The following is a 20,782-nucleotide window of genomic DNA, read 5'->3' as shown; positions in this document are numbered from 1 at the left end:
AATACGTCTTTGTTTTGCTGTCCCCCAAAATTGAAAGTGATGTAGAGCATTTGGACATTTTAACCCCACAAAGCGAAAAGCTTACGTTGGTCTAGCGTGTTCGAATTATTAAAGGTGAGTTTGAGCGTTGAATGTATTTTGGGTTATATGTTTTTAAAATAATTTAATTTTTTAAACGTTTACAGATCCTTGAAATATGCGATAGATAACTTCTCATATGTATTTTTGACTTCTATTGTAGAGTCAGAGACCAGATGACAAGACTTTTCTCCATTAGCTGCTGGTTGCAGTAATTGATGTCTTAGCAGAGCAGAGGAGTAGGAAAAAAGGTAAATGATTTAAAACTCGCTATCTTTCTTGTAACCAAAACATTCTTCATGTAAGATACAAGTACTTAGATAGCAAAATCGTGTTCACTTGGCTAGTAAGTAATTATAAATCGAAAACGAAACAGATACATTTTCGTCTTCCATTAATGTTTATGGACAAAGGAGGGAAAGTGAAAATTTAATCTTTCTTTCTTTTAATTTGGTGAGACATATATATATTCTTATTTTTTTTGTTTATTTTCTCTCTCATTTCTTTCATGCATCTTACTCGTCCTGGCAGATTTCTATTTTTCTATTTCAAGAAAAAGACAGATTAACTGAGGAAAACGAATTTGCTCCGCATAACAAAAAGAGGCATGGAGTGTTTTTCTTCTCATTTGTTTCCTATAAGATCTTACTAAGGGGATGAGTCTCAGAGAAGAAGAGGAGGTAAATGAATAACCAAAGAAAATGGAAGACAGAAAGAAATGGAAAAATAAAAATTTATAAGAGGTTTTAAAAAATATTTAAACAGTATATGGAGTATATTAAATACAGAGTTTCACATTTCATTTCTTGTTGTCCTTTTCCACAGTAGTTTAAAACCTTTTCCCAGTATAGCGAGAAGGATTATTTTCCCAATGTTCGAAGTTTTTATTAGAAAGTATAGTTAGTTTCCTTTTGCCCATAAACGTCTTCAAATGGAATGGCAATTGGCCGCCAGGCACTCGCGCTAGCAAAGTATAAAATATGTCTCTATTCTCTTCTTGCTGTTGGCAAAGAGAGTTCCCTTTACTATCAACAAGTGTTTCACGTAACGCGTATGAATGCAATGAAAACCGTGCATTCCAAGCCTCTGATCGAAGTATATACGTAGATCTAATATATTTAGTAAAATACGATACGTATCTCTATTCAAACGTTGTTGACTTTTTTTCCGAAAGCTGGTACGGTATGTGTATTAATTCCGAACATTTGACCAAAACACTTTTGACGCGGGACTCTTTTGATTCGGGTCCTATTGTCGAGGGGCATATTTAACAGTTACCTTTGACGTGGGGTCCTTCTGTCGCTGTCATCTTTTCCGTTTTGGATCGACCCTTTTTGTACTCGCATTTGTGTCCGGACGCTTCTGACGTGATAACATTATAACTAATATTACAATTTATAAACAATGTAATAATAGTGTTACAATGACTTGAAAGTTCTGTAAAGTGACTTTTAAGTAAAAGAAAAAGCTTAGGAATCACAGCGTTATAACGAGGGTCGTGCAAAATTGACAACTCCTCACTATGGAAATATTGTGAGAGACTTCTTAAAACGATAATATTAAGGAACTGAGAGCCAAACCAGTACATTGCCAGCACGTTCACCTGATCTGAACCCAATAGATTTCCTTGTCTAGGAAATAATGAAAGATGCAGTTTATCACTGCAAACATTACACATCTAAAAAAAAATTAAGAGAAATATTATTACTGTTGGGTTTAATAAATTGTTATCCAGCAACACTAGTGATGTAATATGATCTTCTGTGCTTAAAATATATAGCTTGCGTTTGTGAAAATTAACAAAAGATTTGAACACTTTATTTAAGTAACCGAAATTAATGTAATTCGTAATAATTCGTAATAATTTTACTGTTTCGAAATTATTAAATAATTCATTTCAAATGCCTTTTTGTCATGTGACTTTTGGACTACCTTGTACTTGCATACCAATTTTCTAATAACTTTTCTTACTTTCTAGTTACCTTAAATTTTACTTTGCATCTCTTTTTACAGATCCTTGCATCTCTTGTACTTACATTTTCGATGTACTGATATGTACCTAAATACTTTTAAACTTGCTGTTATTGTTTGGCTATTGCAATTCTTTACTTTTCCTTCCTCAACAATATCTCCTTACGGACAGACAACAGCAGATGACGTTATAGAATTATGTCTTTCTATAACAGAATTTAAACTAGGAATGCAATGGATATACCCGATCGCAATGAAATGAGCTGAGCGAGCTTAAACTACGTAATCAGGAAGCGTTTTTCGGTGATTATTCCTCGGTGGTACATCGGATTTTTGATTTCGACCTATGTTGTCACTCAGCACGACATACTCTATCAGCGTGCTAAGTTTGGTTGAGATCGGCCAAACGGTCTAGGAGGAAGCGTTTTTCGGTGATTATTCCTCGATGGTACATCGGATTTTTGATTTCGACCTATGTTGTCACTCAGCACGACATACTCTATCAGCGTGCTAAGTTTGGTTGAGATCGGCCAAACGGTCTAGGAGGAGTTCGCGGACAACCAAACGGCTAACCCGAGTATAAGAGCCTCGCTTCGCTCAGCTCAACAAAAACTCTACAAAATATTACATCTTTATATATACAAATTATACTTATACACATTCTTCTGAACCATCTTATTTTTCGCTTCACTGTTGTAATTTAGCATTTTTTCTTGTTTTATTATTATTATTTTGAACTCTGAAGCTCTTATATAACAATATTTTTAGAGGGAAGATTAATTCGTACGAGGTTTTGACTCAACGAGATTTGGTCCGAGAGGTTTCACACAGGTCAGATATTGGCCACGCAAAATTCTGGCCACGCATAAAGAAGCTATGATTTAAAAAAAAATCACACGCGCTGCAAATTTTAGTACTTAATTTACTATTTATACAGGCAAGTCTACTTTACGAAGTCTACATGGTAGTTTAGGAAACTTCATAATCCAGAGAGAGTCCATATAAAATTGAAAATCAACTTTAAATTCCTTTTCCTTTTGTGCATAAACGAACAGTAACCAGCACGAAAAATAATTTATTTTAATTTTTTGATTTGTTTCTAGTTTTTTTGCATAATTTAAATTTTTATCACATTATTGCGCGCTTTTACGCATATTTTACATATCAAGTAGATAACAATTTTGTACGTGTAACTATGAACTCTGGTCATGCTTAACATGCCTATTTGTTAAATATTTACTAGCTGCATGTGAATAATATATTGTGCAGCGGGGGACACTTCTAAATGGTACACCTTAGCCGTAAATCTCCATATGGCTGTACCATTTAGAAGTGTCCCCCGCTGTACCAAAGTACCTAAGACAGTAATTTCTTATATACCTTTAGGTTAAATGTTTATACTTTACATGTCCAAGATGATAATCGTATTATTATTATTATTATTATTATTATTATTATTATTATTATTATTATTATTATTATTATTATTATTATTATTATTATTATTATTATTATTAGCTTTTGTGTTTTCAGCTGCTGTGTTGTATAGTTTCTCCATATAAATATTTCATTATTGTTAAATTTTACAATTTTGTATTTTAAATATGTAACAATCAGAAAGAAAAAAAAATCCTTTTTAATATTAATAAAAAATATTATTACATGGCGCACTCGCCAATCCAAAAATTATGATCGCCAGTATCTCTCATGTACAAATTATGAAAGGTCCTTCCCCACCCACGGCAGTTTGGTAAAGAAAGAGTTTACATCAGGGCTTCTCTCTCGTTCACGCTTCAGGAGGCAAACCATTTCGACTGAGGGTGAGAAAGGAGTGGCGAATCACAACGTTTTGAAGACTTCACTTCCAATGTCCGTTGTGAAGACTTCACATTCCGTGTTTTCTCTCATTCAATGACAATTATTTTCGTGCAAAACAGAAACTGCGCAGCCCTATGAGTTTAGGCAGAAACTATTCCTACTGAACACTGGTCGCCAGCACTAAATCTCTAGTTGCCAATGGCGACTGGAAATTTTGCGCCCTGATTATTATATAGGCCTAATGACTTTTAATGAATTTTAGGAATTAACTCTGACTTTATGGTTTATTACCTAATTGACATTATAATTTCAATCGCTTAGTGATTCTACTTCACTGTATGGTTTTATAATAACATGATTAAGTTATTTAAATGTCGTATTTTTGTTTTTGAGCTACATTCAAAATTTAAATAACTTTATTATTATTATTATTACTATTACACTATTTAACAAATTTTGTCAGAAAGTGAGTAGATTCTTTAATTTTAAGATTTTTGGGCACGGTATGACACTCATTTGAGTATGATATGACATAATTGGATGTTAAAAGTATACACTTAGCTCTCGTTTTATAAAATTGGCCTTGTATATCCGTTGAACTACAAAAGTATCTAATCCTATACTGTTATAACTCCATTAGGTCCTGTCCAGTATTTTTGCTGGTATTGCAAACGTCTGGACAGGTGCAACCAAATTTACACCTGATATATCAACCAGAAAGAGTACATACAGTAAGCAGACGTGTATAGCGTTGAAAAAATTTCTGCTGTGGATTTGATGCACGAAGAAAATTCTCCGTTTTGAAATTAATTTCTGTTATTAGGAAAGTGTTGTTCAATGAGTGCCATATATCAATGACATTATAATTCAATATGCGTATAATGCAATACTTCACTACATATTGCATATCAGAAGAGAGAAAGCAAATAGTGATTATGATGGAAATTAATTGAAAATAGCAAATTTGGAAGAATTAAAAGAAATGAATTTCTAAATCTTTGCCTCCATTATTGAAGTTACTTTAATACCCCATCAATCTTGTCATTCGAACATTTCTTTTCTTGTCCACACGACATCTTCGAGATCACACTGATTATGGATTGAAGTTTAAATTGACGCACGTTTAAAATTTGTGACATATGGCGATTCGAACGCGGGCCATCTGGGTAGAAAGCCAATGTCGTAACCACCTACCTACGTCGACCAGTTACTTAAGGTTGCACAGAAACTGTTAGCTAGTTGTAAAATGTTCATGTAAGACTAGTCCAGATACTAAAGCATGTATGAAGACACGATCATTAGTTGGGTTACTCATGATTTCTTTGTCCAACTTAGAAACAGGTCAATTAATCGTCTCTCAATTGGAAAAGTGTCTCGAAACGTTCCTCAATATGACAACTGATATAGCCTAGGAAGAGGAAGAGATGCCAAACGTTATTTTATAATTCTTGTAATTATGTCAAGACGTGCAGGAATATTGTCGTAATAATTGTATAAGTTCTGAGATATTTTAAAGTAAAATATGCTCAACAAATGTATTACCTCCGTAACTAATGTTTTAATACGTTAACTTCTTATTAAGGACTTGTAGCGTAGTGATATTGTAGAAAATTACCAAGCAAAAGACACGGATTCAAATCCCGACGTGTCAATTCCTTTTTCTTCATAAAATTGTATTGTTTATGTAATTATTATTGTAAGTCTATTATTTCTTTATTCTTATTCTTATTCTTCTTCTTCTTCTTCTTCTTCTTCTTCTTCTTATTATTATTATTATTATTATTATTATTATTATTATTATTATTATTATTAACGATTACCCCAGATCACCAAAAGTTCATGGATTATGTTTTATATAAGTTATTGTAACGTAAAATAATTGTCACTCGTGCGAAAATTACGTTTATATTACGATCAAAAATTCCATTTATACGCTGTAAACCCAGCAGTGTCTATTGTAAACAAACCCTAGTGTGAAGCAAGAGAGAAGGAACTGTGATGATGGTGTGAATAAGTCGAAGTCGAGATTTCAACGGATTTATACGTTTCTGTATACTGAGAAAGTAATTTTGAATTACCGTTCGTCCCAATCTGACGCGTTCACTCGTCTAAAAATCATATTATTTATAGAATCATCACCAAATTGTTAACTTAAGATTTCCTAGAAGTGTGTCTCGAATCTTCTTTCTACCCTCAAAGATAAAGGCAATTTACTGAAAGGTCAAAATACAGAAAATTGAGTTGTTATTTTTTTTTTAAAAAAAAAGTCTCCAATGCTTTTCTACATCTTTCATGTACGAATATTGCATTGGCAACTTCGTTCTGTGAACAAATCATTTCTATGAGGCTAATCTGAGACTAGTAGTTTATTAATACCATCAGTACTTCTCGGTAGTTTTATTCAAAACTAAATCAGATAATCTTGTTTACTTTTCATAAATATATATTTCATTAATAATCTGAAAATTTGTTCTGAACAAATATACGCGGAGCAGTGGTTTCAATCGGAACTTATGAAAGTATCCCATGAAAATGGACAAATATTTCCTTAAGAATCCTCACATCTGGTATAAGCCATTTCTTATGAAAAATCCACAAGGAGGAATTTAATTTTAAGAGTGGGTTTTCTTCTCACAAAGTTTCCCGAAAATGTCTTATAATTTAGTTTCCTATTTCACAACGAAATGTTTCGTCAGTACTTGATTTAATGTAAGAAAAGAGAGCAGGGAAGTTTATTGTCCTGGTCCGTAATGGCACTTCCTATGAGATTTAAATCCAAATTGAGTCCTCGCAAGTACTCCTGAAAGAGGACAGTGATATGTAAGAATAATTGAGAATGACCGACATTTGTGTCGAACCCATAGTTTCTGTGGTCCCTATGTTGATTGGAGACAGTTTTGGCACCCTTGAATTAGAAAGGTCAGATCCAAGTTGTGGTACGAACCCGTAGAGGGGAGTAAGGGAGAGACATGTAAAAGGATAGAAAATAAGCGATATTAGTGCCTAATTCATATTTTTCGAGACCGCTTAAATAAATAATGACACTCTCTATGGCGTTTCAAGAAAATCATCCATTTGAAATGATTTATGGTAGATAGTATCCACTTCAAGCTGGGTAATTTTATTCAACTCAATTTGATTAAAAGCGTATTCCATTGTGGTAGGATGTTCAATATTTATGTCAAAAGTAAAGTATCTTCTGCATTTTCCCACTTTAAACTTTCACTAAAACAAAGATTCTAAGGAGAAGGATTTAAATATTTTTATTATTTTTTTCTTCCCGTGCGAAAAGGGGCATTTCAGCTAGTAGCTTATATAAAATAAAATCTGTGAACTAATGGGGTTTGGAATGATCGTTAACAACAATAAAGCAATAACTGAATTAAAATAAGATTTACCTAAACAGTAAAAACAGATGAAGACTAATATTTTGCACTACAGAAATCGAACAAGGCTACGCGTCAAGTCCTTGATAGAGAGGTGACAAAATGGAGTAGTATTTGTGCAGGTTATATGTCAGCTGAGCATATTTTACTTTAAAATATTTTGAAACTTTAATAATATTCTTGAACGTCTTGATACAATTAAAGGAATTAAAAGTAACATTTGGCAGCCTCGACTTGAGGGTCGTTTCGAGACATTTTCCTCATGGAGTAATGTATATTTGGCCTGTTTGTGAGTTTATAAATGAAAGAATGAGTAACTTATTAATGATCCTGTCTTCGTAGAGGTTTTAGAAGGCGCCTTTATTATGCCCGAATATGATTGTAAATCCAAATGCAAATTTCTCAACACGTGTAAATAAATTGAAGTGCTTAGAATTGTTGCGAACTGCGACGACGCCGACGAAAGAACGACGAAAACTTGCCAGTTCAAATTATTGCAACATGTTGGGGTTGTTCGTCTAAGTGGAACGTTAAACCAGTCTAAGTGATGCCGTTTAAAGCGCAGGTTGAGCCTATAGAAACTGTGATTAGAGAAAATTACAATTTTATCAACATCATCTATATTTAAAAAAAAAATGGAAAATAGTAAAACGAGATTTTGTATTTTTGCACTTCTACTTATTCAAAATTTTGAATTTGAAACAACACTGTCCATATTAATGAGGACATGTCTCAATTTAAGACCGGACACATTTTTACCTATATAGCTTAATCACTCTCCTTAATAAGAGAGTAACATACTATTAGTATTTTCATGTTATAATATATTATCAAGTCATCCCGGTATATTATAGTTTTTTTTTGTTTAATGCCCTACATTATGTACCAAGGCTAAACGAGATAGTGATGGTGAGATAGACGATAATGCTGGAATGAAAAATGTGGGAGGAAATGGAAGAATCCCAAGAAAATAAACGCACACACTGTTTGTCCACCATTAAGCTCACTTGACACAAGCTGAGATCGAACTAGGTACTCCTATCACCAAAGGCAAACGCTGTTTCATTGAGCCTTATTGAAAATATATTATAGTGTAAGCTAATATATGAAGTGATCAATGGCGTCATTGAGATCCTACAAACGTAATATAAATTCCTTAATCAGCCGCACAATTATTTATTCTGACAGTAGCTAGTATGTCAGAAAATAACATTTGCTTCTTTCTCAGCAATAAGTGGTAAATTACCACTTTCCCAAAAGCTTAGGATATAAATTTTCAGGCATAAAATTTTAATTGCATATTCGAAAGATATGTTGATGTAATTTGCATTTGTAGATTTTCGAAACCCGTGTAAGAAGTTGAGTCCGCAGTTCGCATTCGCAATCGATTTTGAATACAACAGAGGCGCAGCCTTTGTACTTGGACTGGCCTTTAAAACTGCAAAAGGGGCCGTTGCCACAGAAACCACCGTTTCCATAACAACGAATCCTGTCACCGCTCGTCAATCTAAAACTGATTGAAAAAAAAAAAAAAAAAAAAGAATCTGCAACAAATGTGATGCACAGAATAAGTCGTGAGTGGGAACCCTTCACCCCTGGTGGGGATGTTCATGAAGCTATCAGCTTATGCCTAATTACATTGGAATATAATTTCCATTTCTTAATTTCGAACATACTAGGTTCGATTGAAACGAGAAAACTTTTTATCGGACTTCTAAATAAAATAAAATAAAATAAATAAATACATGACCGTGTTTATTACATATAGAATTCCCAGTCACGACCCCCCTTTCAGTTTTATTAAAAAAATTAGAAGAAGAAGATGAAGAAAAGAAAAAGAAGATAGAAGAGGAAAGATGTAAGGTAAAAAGGTGATAAAGAGGAAACTGTTACTGGATATTTTGAGGAATACGGTAAAGGAAAGTGAATAATTATCTAATTGGGATCATTCCCAATAGCTATTGGGTGAATGTCTGGTATTAGGGTGGTCAAAGGTAGACACATGTTAACCCATACATCCCCGATCTAGATCCATTTGACCTCAACTACCGAATTATCCCAATCTAGCTCGGAGATAGATGAGAAAGTTTAATCTTACCGTTTATTCAATATTTCCAGAAGTTCTAGAATAATATTCAATATTTGAAAAATGAACGACGAAGTTGATGGCATGTTAGAAACGACCGCAGAAAGAAAAAAAAAATCAGAGTATCACATATTTGTCGAAGATTTTGACTTTCACAGTTCTCTTATGATGATCATTCGTTCAGGCTACTTCAGTCCTTTTTACTTCCTTCACAGAGCCAACTTAAGTTAGTATTAACATTCAATGAGTTCAATTGATAACTACCAATAATTATAATAAGTCACACATATATGACAAGATAATTGGTGCACTTAATACTAAATCTACATTTCACTCACACACACTTTCATACAGGACAATGTATACTTCGGGTTGTATTTAGTTGAATTAAACTAACCTAACTACATTGCTATAGACATTTATTACATTTCAATAGAAGAAGATTTAGTTCGACATAACAGAAAAAAAAATTAATACATGAAAAGAAATGTTTCATAAACATGCACAGAAATTCGCTACTTTCAACAAGATCAAATAACACATTTCTCTTTTTATATATATATATTAAAAGTTGGATTACATGAAAAAGAATTAGACCAAAGACGAGACAAGAGAAAAAAAAATATAATTGGTTGATCATTCTTAAAAAAAAAACTTTAGTAGCATTTTATTAAGTCTTTGTCTCAAGAGGAGACATATCGACGATTTTATGAGTCTTTGTTCTCACGTCGATAATAGCTTCTTTTTCCAACTCTCTTTACGCACCGTGATTTGTGTCCATGAGAGTATTTACTTGTTTTTGTTTCAACTATAGACAAATAATTGCTTCATATCACATATATGTTTACATTTCTCATTTCGTCACTCGACGCACTTGATCTAAAATTTCAAAGTTTATAAATATTAAGGAAAAATTATCAAATCCAGTCACAGATATTGGGAACATATTTCCATATTCCGGTATTCACATTAAATTATTAAACAGATTTCAGTTCGTTGAATTTAAGATCACTAATTTTTTCCTAGTATAGATCTTGAAGTCAAAAGATTCTAGGTACTGAATAGTTAGGTTTCCGATCGTAGGGGAAGGATTTGTTTCATGGTTTACTGATGGAAAGATTCGTTGGAGGGGCGCACTGTTTCGTAGGTTGCTAATTTCACTCGCAAAGTAAATTTGGGTAAGGATTAGGGTTATTCTTATTTATCTTACGACCCGCTACTTGTTTTATTCACATGCAGTATTTAACATTATATTCCACTTTAATAGTTACAAAAATTAATAACAACTCAACAAAAAGTAATTTATGACAATTTACGCGGTAATACTATATATCACAAATAGTTGGTTAATACCGGGTGTCAAAAATCTATGGCAACCTAACAAGACCAGGGTAAATACCGAGCCCATTACATACATACTCACATATATATATATATATATGTATTCATATTAATCAATACAATAAATTTCACTTTAATATCTATCTTAATATTTCGTCGACGTTTAAATTCTACATAACCGTTCATATTCGACAAGTATTCATATTTTATAAATATTTATATTTATTTGGCTCAAAGACAAAACAAAAACCCTGACTATCAGAATTCACTTTTTTCCTTCATAAGGTTGCAACATTGTATTTTATATGTATAAACCCGATAATCAATAATCATTTTCAAATTACTAAAGATCCGCGTATATAGAAAAAAAATAGTTGGTGTTATTTAATAAGTTGACATAAGAGGTGGAAATGCAACAAATAGAGCAGGCACGTAACTTTTAAAACTATGTAAGTACATATATAGATGTATATACAGGAAAAAAAAATCAATGTTATTCGAAACTAGTGGGCCCAAACTATTAATACATACACACTATATGACCAATCAATAGAAATAAAAACCAGAAATCAGTAATCAATTGATATAAGTTGTATGATCAATGAATAACAAAGGTCTCTAGGAATCTGAAAGCATAGTGTACCTTCTCGTCAGTTTCTCCCGTGGTGGATTGAATATCGCGAAAATGGTCCTGAGATGTGCTGCAATACCTCCACGAATTGCATCCCTCGATGTCTCAGTTAGTACATACGATCGAAATAAGTTATATGAATATTGTACGTTTTCATGAGTTTCAAAAACTGGGGGGGGGGAAGGTTAAAAAATTTGAAAAAAGAAAAAAAAAATCTCGAAGTAACGATGACAGAGAGAGAGATAGAAAAGCAGGAAGACGAAGAATAGGGGCGCCAAAGACTTAAGTGGGAAATAACTAACGCTACAAAGACAGAAGTCGAATTTCACTCTCAACAAATCCTTAGCCAAAATATTCTTAACATGCCAAAAGGGTGGTCTACTCAAATACGTAGACTCAAGGAGCGCCCTGCTGCCAAGGATGCAAGTTCTGTGTCCATCAGATCCCAATCCCACGAGAATTTGCTTGTAAGATTGAAATCCGATCCCCGTATCCGGCCCAAACCAGCAGGATAAAAGGAGAGGGGGAAAGGGACCAGGTAACTGCGTCCCCAATTTTGAAATCTCTAAGTAAAAAAAAATATTCGACCCCTTAGAAAAACTAAGAAGGTTCGAGGACAGTAATGAAACTAGAATAGAAGTATTATCTAAGATATCCCTAACTAATGAGAATTTGCCAAAATAAAATAAAAAAAATTAAATAAACTGAATTTTGGATCGGTGATTTCAATAACCAAAACATCACCGATGGCTACCCTGCGCAGACATGCCACAGTCTGGGACGTCGTTAATTTCCCTCATCTAATTAAACTAAGAGAAGACATGAAAATACTTAAGGGGACTAGGGGTCGACGTCCGGGTACGCTACTGACATAAATATTAATTTAGTAGCAGTTAGTTTAATCGGATAGTCCGAACTGAGTTATATGAACACGGCACAATAAATAAATAAGGTAAGCAACAAAAAAAAAATCTCGGAGAGGCTATGAATGTTAAAGGTACAAATGACCGAAACCTGTACTTTTCGATGATCACAGGATATAGCATTTGGTTTTCTTAATTATCATTTCTGTCATCCTCTAGAAGTAATTCCCACATGATGCTACCCTATCTATTGAAAGGCTTAAGATCTGGGGCTGTTGTTAGGAGGTACATAAATGCAAAGTAACACACAATTCCCAACTATAATTTACTATCCAAGTAGCAAACTCGGTTGGATGAATGCACTGGTGTAGAAGTCAAACGCGAGAGATTTTTTTTTCTTCGTAAACATATTCATATTTTCACTATATAAAATTCACTAGGCCTATCCATTTAAATATAGGGGTCATCATCTCATTCATATTATATATCATATTATTAACATATCATTACATTCATTCATTATCTACTAATTTTCTCACGAAGTAATATTTTATAAACACCCTATTTCGTACATTTTACACGCAGGCCATACACGTATTTACATTACGCAGTAATAAATATATATATATATAACTATCACAATCTATCACGCTCAAACCACCACACGATCACATTCATCGAACCACGTACTCTTTATTTCGAAGCACCCAAATTGTATTTACTTTGCAGGTTTTAAAAAAAATCATACATGTATTTACGGAAAGTTAAATTGTCAACGATTAATCTATTTCTGATTTGTTGATAAAACTGAAGCAACAATGGAATTTTCTACAGCCACGGGAAAAGAGAATTTAATACTACATTTTTAAACAAACAGTAACAGCATATGGGCTTTACTCTATTAAGAAAATAGGTGTTCTTTATTTCAGCGGATATTTCAATTACTACTGGACCTAGCAAGCTGAAATTTTCAGTACAGTAAGATCTCATGCTATTTTATATGAAGGTATACTCATCCAAACCGAAAACCATGTCCACGGGAAGTAATTTGAGAATAAATGTCCAAAATCAAACAATCTAAATCACTAAGTCATGCGATGTCGTACTGTCAACAAACAATTGACTACCGAAAACTGACGCTATGGCGCTGTAGTGGAGGCATAATTTACCGTGTACTGAAATGTATACTTGTACTCATTAATCAGAAATTTAATATTTACTCTGGTTTATTTATGTTAGAAAAATGGTACTAAATTAAAGCATATTTATACACTGTCCTAATCGAAAATTCACACACTCACACAAAACTACTAACTACATACACCACTGTTAGTACTATACATAAAGACAACTAACTAAACTAAACATGCACCATTTAGTTACATGCATGTTGACGAAAATAACCTAACACATTAGATTCAAAATACATTACTCCCTCGTCGATATATACAGTCGGCTCTATTTAATTTAAAGGGGGTCAAAAATGAGAAAGGTAACACTAGGTCTAATTGACCTGACCAATTGTTTACATAATGATTGCCAAAAATTGATGCCCGGGGGGGCACCTTAACGAGGTTTATGGAGGGACCCTTCCCCTGAAAGGGGAAAAGGCCCTAAAACGAACAATAACTAACCCATTCCCCCGCTAGAACTGGTTCAATTTGGAAAAGGGGATAGGAGCCCTTTTAAGCTAACTTAAGCTGCCATTATGATTATTTACTTTACAACTATCAAACCTACTACGTACATGCGATTACTGAATAAATAATAGAAAGTCACTTTTACTTAATACACGAACAACATGCACTAAACAGGTCGTAATTTCCCTAATCCCTAATTGAGTTTGAAATAAAAAAAAGTAAAGTCACTCTTTCACTGTTGTCTATTCTCGATAGGCAGCAAACATGGCTTCCTAGTAAACAGAACTGGATGTTTCACTAACTTATTGTTTCTTTACACAAAAAGTAGATTTTTTCACTGTTTTTGGGGCTCCTACACAGCCTTCAATGTCCAATTATGAAATTAAATCAGATTTTTTACCTGAATTCTATTGAAATCCTAGTCCTTTTACCGTAGATATGTAGGCGAAAATATAAGCTGCGCCTCGTAAGGTGTCTTCGATTGTTCTGATAACATTGCGCCGAAAAAGCCAGAGGTAGGAGAATTCCTCCAATCAGAACGAAAACTTTAGCCGCGGAAATTTACAAAGCAAATAGAAATTTGGCAAATCCAGATATGACCGGATCTGAAAGTGACTATGGACTAGTGAGAGGGGGTGAGGGAAAAGATTTGGTACCTGACTAAATTCTACATTGGTCTGAAATTAAGGAAATTTATATCCAATAACGGAACTATGTTTCGGTATGACGTCAGAATGGTAAACCTTGTAACTATTCAAATTATATATCCGGAAATGGGATTTACACTTAATCAAAATATAAATAAATATATTATACAGTAGGAATATGGTTACTAACGAAACCTTTGGGTTCATTATATTTAATTCGAAGTAAAGAGAGTAAATAAATTGTGTAACTAAACCGAAATTGAATTAAAAAAAAATGACTAGGTACAGGGTGCGTAAAAAAATTGCCATTACTTTCAACTGTAATGGTACATTACAGTTTTCCCCGGCCCATTAACAAAATTTTGTTAGAATAACAAAATTTTGCTAATTGGGAATATTAACTAATGATGCTTGTTAAGTTAACACACTCATTCATCCCATTCAAACATTACCAGTCACTCTAGGACAGTGTATTATATCTACTTGGGGTATTGCGCAAGTAATTCACTATGTTTATCTTCTGTACAATTGAAAATCTTTAAATTTCGAAAATTGTGAGTTCCGATACTTTCACCTTTGAGATTATACAAAACAGCGCAGTTTTTTAATAATTTTTTCAGTAGTGTTCATATAGCAATAGAGCGGACAGAAGTTCTAACTGAGAAATCGACAGAGACAATTCGTAAGGCTTCAGCCGTCGACTAGTATATCTGATGACATTAGGCCGCAGTTTCCCGTCTATCACTGCCATTTAATATTGTTCTAGGCTCACCGTTACCACGCACTTGCGAAGGGACTGAATTCTGGGGTCGATTTACATTATTGTTACTATTATTGTTATTGTTATTACCCTGACTATTACCGTTCTCCCTTCTTCCGTACGTCCTGTTAAAATTCCTCCTGGTGTTATCGCCCCTACCCGTTTTCGATTCCATGTTGGTACGGTCATAGGGACGATAACTCCGGCGATTGTTGAACATGGGCCGATTCCTAAATAGTCGCCGGCCATTATTGTTGTTTTCTGAGCCATACCCACTAGGATAACGAGATCCAGCTTGGGTATAACTCAGGAAATCTGTCTGGCAGCTTGCCGTTACCTTCGTCTTCGTCGGTTTTAGAATTTTTGCCTGTCGGGCGAAGTATCGTTTTGGTGGACCACCAACTTCCTTGCCGCACAAGGCAGCTAAACGTGAGGTGACTTCTCGCACCGTTTGGCATAAGTGGGACGCTATGGCCCGGGACTCATCGGGTGGAAGAGCGTTAACTATAATATCTACAAGTTCAGCCTGAGAGGGATGTTCAGCTATCTGATAATATAGTTCGATAATTTTCCAAGCATAGTCCAAGAGGGACCCATACTTGGAGCGATCATACCGGAGTGATTGTAAGTTTCTCTTTTGGAGCCGTTCGATGTGCTCATTACAATATTCTTCTTTGAAAAGAATCAAAAAATCACTAAACGTCCGGATTTGGTATTTAGCTGAAGCAAACCATGCGCCCGAAGCGGCGATCAAACATTTTTCAACTATCTGTAGGCGTTCCCCATCAGTAAGTTTGTACATGTCTAAATATTGCTGCAATCTCCGCAGGAAAACTCGAGGTAACCCGTTAGTAATGTTCCCATCGAAAGTGGGAAAACGTTCAATATCCCGGAGGGAAACTTTAGAGCTCATACTATACGGGGCAGGAAAAGAATCCAGTGGAATCAACGCGTTATCCTGAGCAGTTGGGGTTGTCACCGGATTTGCCACCGACGGAGTGGTCACTGAACTGAACGCTCCCATATGACCAAGAGAGGTTTTGTAATTAGTGTTGACCATGTAAGGTTCAAACTTAGGACCCACCACGGTAGTAACCGACGGTCCGACACATCTCCTTTCCCCTCCTGGCAGCACGCTGTACGATTGTACCATTCCAAAGGTAGAGTGAGCATTTACGCTAGTGACTGTTGTAGTCACAACACTCGACTGCATCGGTACATCGAAATTACTCAACCATGATTTCGAGGTTGGCTGATGCGGGGGGCAATACATTGCTGTATCCCGTGCATCAGGCAACACTTGACTCTTTCCCGGGAGGACGTTACTTGTTTCTGGGAGAAATTTCCCTGGAGAATCGCCATCAGGAAAAGGATAGGGGATATCAGACTTGACGATTTCCAGTTTAGTAATATTCCCCTTAAGACTGTCTACCTCGGTTTGAATTCGACTAATTCTTTGATCAACCGACTCTAGTTTGGTTTCTATTGATAGGTTAGATATTGCAACATTTAATTTACTTATTTCAGCCTGCTGCTGTTCAACTTTTTGTTCGATGTCACCAAATCTTTTGTTTGTACTCTCAAACCTTACATCTATTTCGTTTAATTTTTTATTTGTTTCGTCTCTGAGCTGCTCGGTAGACTGTTGGGCCCGGTAGCTAACCTGCTCTAGTTCAGTAGACGTTTGCTCCTTCAATTGACTAATCGAAGAAGCAAAGTCTAAACAGATCTGGTCAAATTTATTGTTTAATACCTCGAATCGAGCGTCGGTGTCTCGTTTCGAGGTATCAAACTTCTCATTTATTTCACGTCTCATTTCTGCATTCTCACGCCTCATTTCTGTATTATTTTGTTCCATGTTAGTGAATCTTTCGTTCATCATCTCCATCATCTGGCGAATTAATGCAGACGTGTCAGACCCTCCAGATGACATTCCTTCCTTCGGGTTTGCCGTCTGATCCCGAGAATCACTTTGATTTCCACTCTTTTCCTCATCGTCGAGGTCAGATATCTCCACTGGAGATATTTGGCCTCGGTCCTTTTCACACTCCTCACAATATTTCATTATTTCGCCGGTTTGAACTTTTTCTGCATTTTCAGCAGTATCGTCCAAATTGGAGCAAGCAAAGTGGATCCATTTTAGTCCACAACCGGTACATCTTATAAGTCTCCGCGGGGCGCGAGATCTTTTCTCTTTTTCGTCTAACGTGCATTGAGTGCACGTGACTTCACACTCGTCCTGTGACACAACAACCTTTTTTGTTGCCATAGCTTTGAGACACTTTACACTTTACAAAAGACAAGATATATATATCAAAAATACACATATACTATAAAATACTTATTCGCTATCCAGACAAGTATTATTCATAGATTAAAGGACTCCCATTCTCTTTCCTTCCTTGAAACCTTTCTAGCGTTTAGTTCTATTTTAGAAAAATTTTGACACTCCTTCTCTTTTTCCCCCTTAGAAAAGGAAACAAAAATGACAAAGTAGCCAACGACTCTACTTGTTTCACTTGACTATAAAATTTCTCGTATTAATTTCAATGTTGTAATCAATTCAACATGCCTTTAACCTCACTCTTTGACATTCTTAAAAAAATTTCAAATCTATCGGTCGCCATTTAAACGGAGATCCGTTGCCATGGGAACAAACGTTGCCATGACAAACATTCTTGTCGCGGTTCACCAATTCAAACTGATTGGCATGATAACTGGTATTATTCAATAAGCATTTTCAGATCCGTTACCACAGTAAACATGCGTTACCATGGCAACAGTCTTGTCACGTGTCGCCATTCTAAAACTGCAAAAAGGGGCCGTTGCCACAGAAACCACCGTTTCCATAACAACGAATCCTGTCACCGCTCGTCAATCTAAAACTGATTGAAAAAAAAAGAATCTGCAACAAATGTGATGCACAGAATAAGTCGTGAGTGGGAACCCTTCACCCCTGGTGGGGATGTTCATGAAGCTATCAGCTTATGCCTAATTACATTGGAATATAATTTCCATTTCTTAATTTCGAACATACTAGGTTCGATTGAAACGAGAAAACTTTTTATCGGACTTCTAAATAAAATAAAATAAAATAAATAAATACATGACCGTGTTTATTACATATAGAATTCCCAGTCACGACCCCCCTTTCAGTTTTATTAAAAAAATTAGAAGAAGAAGATGAAGAAAAGAAAAAGAAGATAGAAGAGGAAAGATGTAAGGTAAAAAGGTGATAAAGAGGAAACTGTTACTGGATATTTTGAGGAATACGGTAAAGGAAAGTGAATAATTATCTAATTGGGATCATTCCCAATAGCTATTGGGTGAATGTCTGGTATTAGGGTGGTCAAAGGTAGACACATGTTAACCCATACATCCCCGATCTAGATCCATTTGACCTCAACTACCGAATTATCCCAATCTAGCTCGGAGATAGATGAGAAAGTTTAATCTTACCGTTTATTCAATATTTCCAGAAGTTCTAGAATAATATTCAATATTTGAAAAATGAACGACGAAGTTGATGGCATGTTAGAAACGACCGCAGAAAGAAAAAAAAAATCAGAGTATCACATATTTGTCGAAGATTTTGACTTTCACAGTTCTCTTATGATGATCATTCGTTCAGGCTACTTCAGTCCTTTTTACTTCCTTCACAGAGCCAACTTAAGTTAGTATTAACATTCAATGAGTTCAATTGATAACTACCAATAATTATAATAAGTCACACATATATGACAAGATAATTGGTGCACTTAATACTAAACCTACATTTCACTCACACACACTTTCATACAGGACAATGTATACTTCGGGTTGTATTTAGTTGAATTAAACTAACCTAACTACATTGCTATAGACATTTATTACATTTCAATAGAAGAAGATATAGTTCGACATAACAGAAAAAAAAATTTAATACATGAAAAGAAATGTTTCATAAACATGCACAGAAATTCGCTACTTTCAACAAGATCAAATAACACATTTCTCTTTTTATATATATATTAAAAGTTGGATTACATGAAAAAGAATTAGACCAAAGACGAGACAAGAGAAAAAAAAATATAATTGGTTGATCATTCTTAAAAAAAAAACTTTAGTAGCATTTTATTAAGTCTTTGTCTCAAGAGGAGACATATCGACGATTTTATGAGTCTTTGTTCTCACGTCGATAATAGCTTCTTTTTCCAACTCTCTTTACGCACCGTGATTTGTGTCCATGAGAGTATTTACTTGTTTTTGTTTCAACTATAGACAAATAATTGCTTCATATCACATATATGTTTACATTTCTCATTTCGTCACTCGACGCACTTGATCTAAAATTTCAAAGTTTATAAATATTAAGGAAAAATTATCAAATCCAGTCACAGATATTGGGAACATATTTCCATATTCCGGTATTCACATTAAATTATTAAACAGATTTCAGTTCGTTGAATTTAAGATCACTAATTTTTTCCTAGTATAGATCTTGAAGTCAAAAGATTCTAGGTACTGAATAGTTAGGTTTCCGATCGTAGGGGAAGGATTTGTTTCATGGTTTACTGATGGAAAGATTCGTTGGAGGGGCGCACTGTTTCGTAGGTTGCTAATTTCACTCGCAAAGTAAATTTGGGTAAGGATTAGGGTTATTCTTATTTATCTTACGACCCGCTACTTGTTTTATTCACATGCAGTATTTAACATTATATTCCACTTTAATAGTTACAAAAATTAATAACAACTCAACAAAAAGTAATTTATGACAATTTACGCGGTAATACTATATATCACAAATAGTTGGTTAATACCGGGTGTCAAAAATCTATGGCAACCTAACAAGACCAGGGTAAATACCGAGCCCATTACATACATACTCACATATATATATATATATATGTATTCATATTAATCAATACAATAAATTTCACTTTAATATCTATCTTAATATTTCGTCGACGTTTAAATTCTACATAACCGTTCATATTCGACAAGTATTCATATTTTATAAATATTTATATTTATTTGGCTCAAAGACAAAACAAAAACCCTGACTATCAGAATTCACTTTTTTCCTTCATAAGGTTGCAACATTGTATTTTATATGTATAAACCCGATAATCAATAATCATTTTCAAATTACTAAAGATCCGCGTATATAGAAAAAAAATAGTTGGTGTTATTTAATAAGTTGACATAAGAGGTGGAAATGCAACAAATAGAGCAGGCACGTAACTTTTAAAACTATGTAAGTACATATATAGATGTATATACAGGAAAAAAAAATCAATGTTATTCGAAACTAGTGGGCCCAAACTATTAATACATACACACTATATGACCAATCAATAGAAATAAAAACCAGAAATCAGTAATCAATTGATATAAGTTGTATGATCAATGAATAACAAAGGTCTCTAGGAATCTGAAAGCATAGTGTACCTTCTCGTCAGTTTCTCCCGTGGTGGATTGAATATCGCGAAAATGGTCCTGAGATGTGCTGCAATACCTCCACGAATTGCATCCCTCGATGTCTCAGTTAGTACATACGATCGAAATAAGTTATATGAATA

The 20,782-nt window shown here is 34.4% G+C and overlaps 1 protein-coding gene across 1 annotated transcript in view; it reads left to right on the top strand.

Moving 5' to 3' along the window:
- The window catches only part of LOC145688931 (uncharacterized), a 44,092-nt gene that overhangs the window by 9,490 nt on the left and 13,820 nt on the right, over positions 1-20,782 (top strand). Inside the window, exon 3 of the mRNA XM_081763097.1 lies at positions 242-329. The gene's annotated coding sequence lies outside the window, so the exon portion shown is untranslated. The remainder of the gene's footprint in view (positions 1-241; positions 330-20,782) is intronic.

Source organism: Thermobia domestica, chromosome 7 (assembly GCF_964235325.1).
Source record: "Thermobia domestica chromosome 7, izTheDome1.hap1.1, whole genome shotgun sequence".
Lineage (NCBI taxonomy): Eukaryota > Metazoa > Arthropoda > Insecta > Zygentoma > Lepismatidae > Thermobia > Thermobia domestica.
Note: the sequence above shows the minus strand (reverse complement) of the source record. Positions and strands in the feature narration are given on the sequence as shown.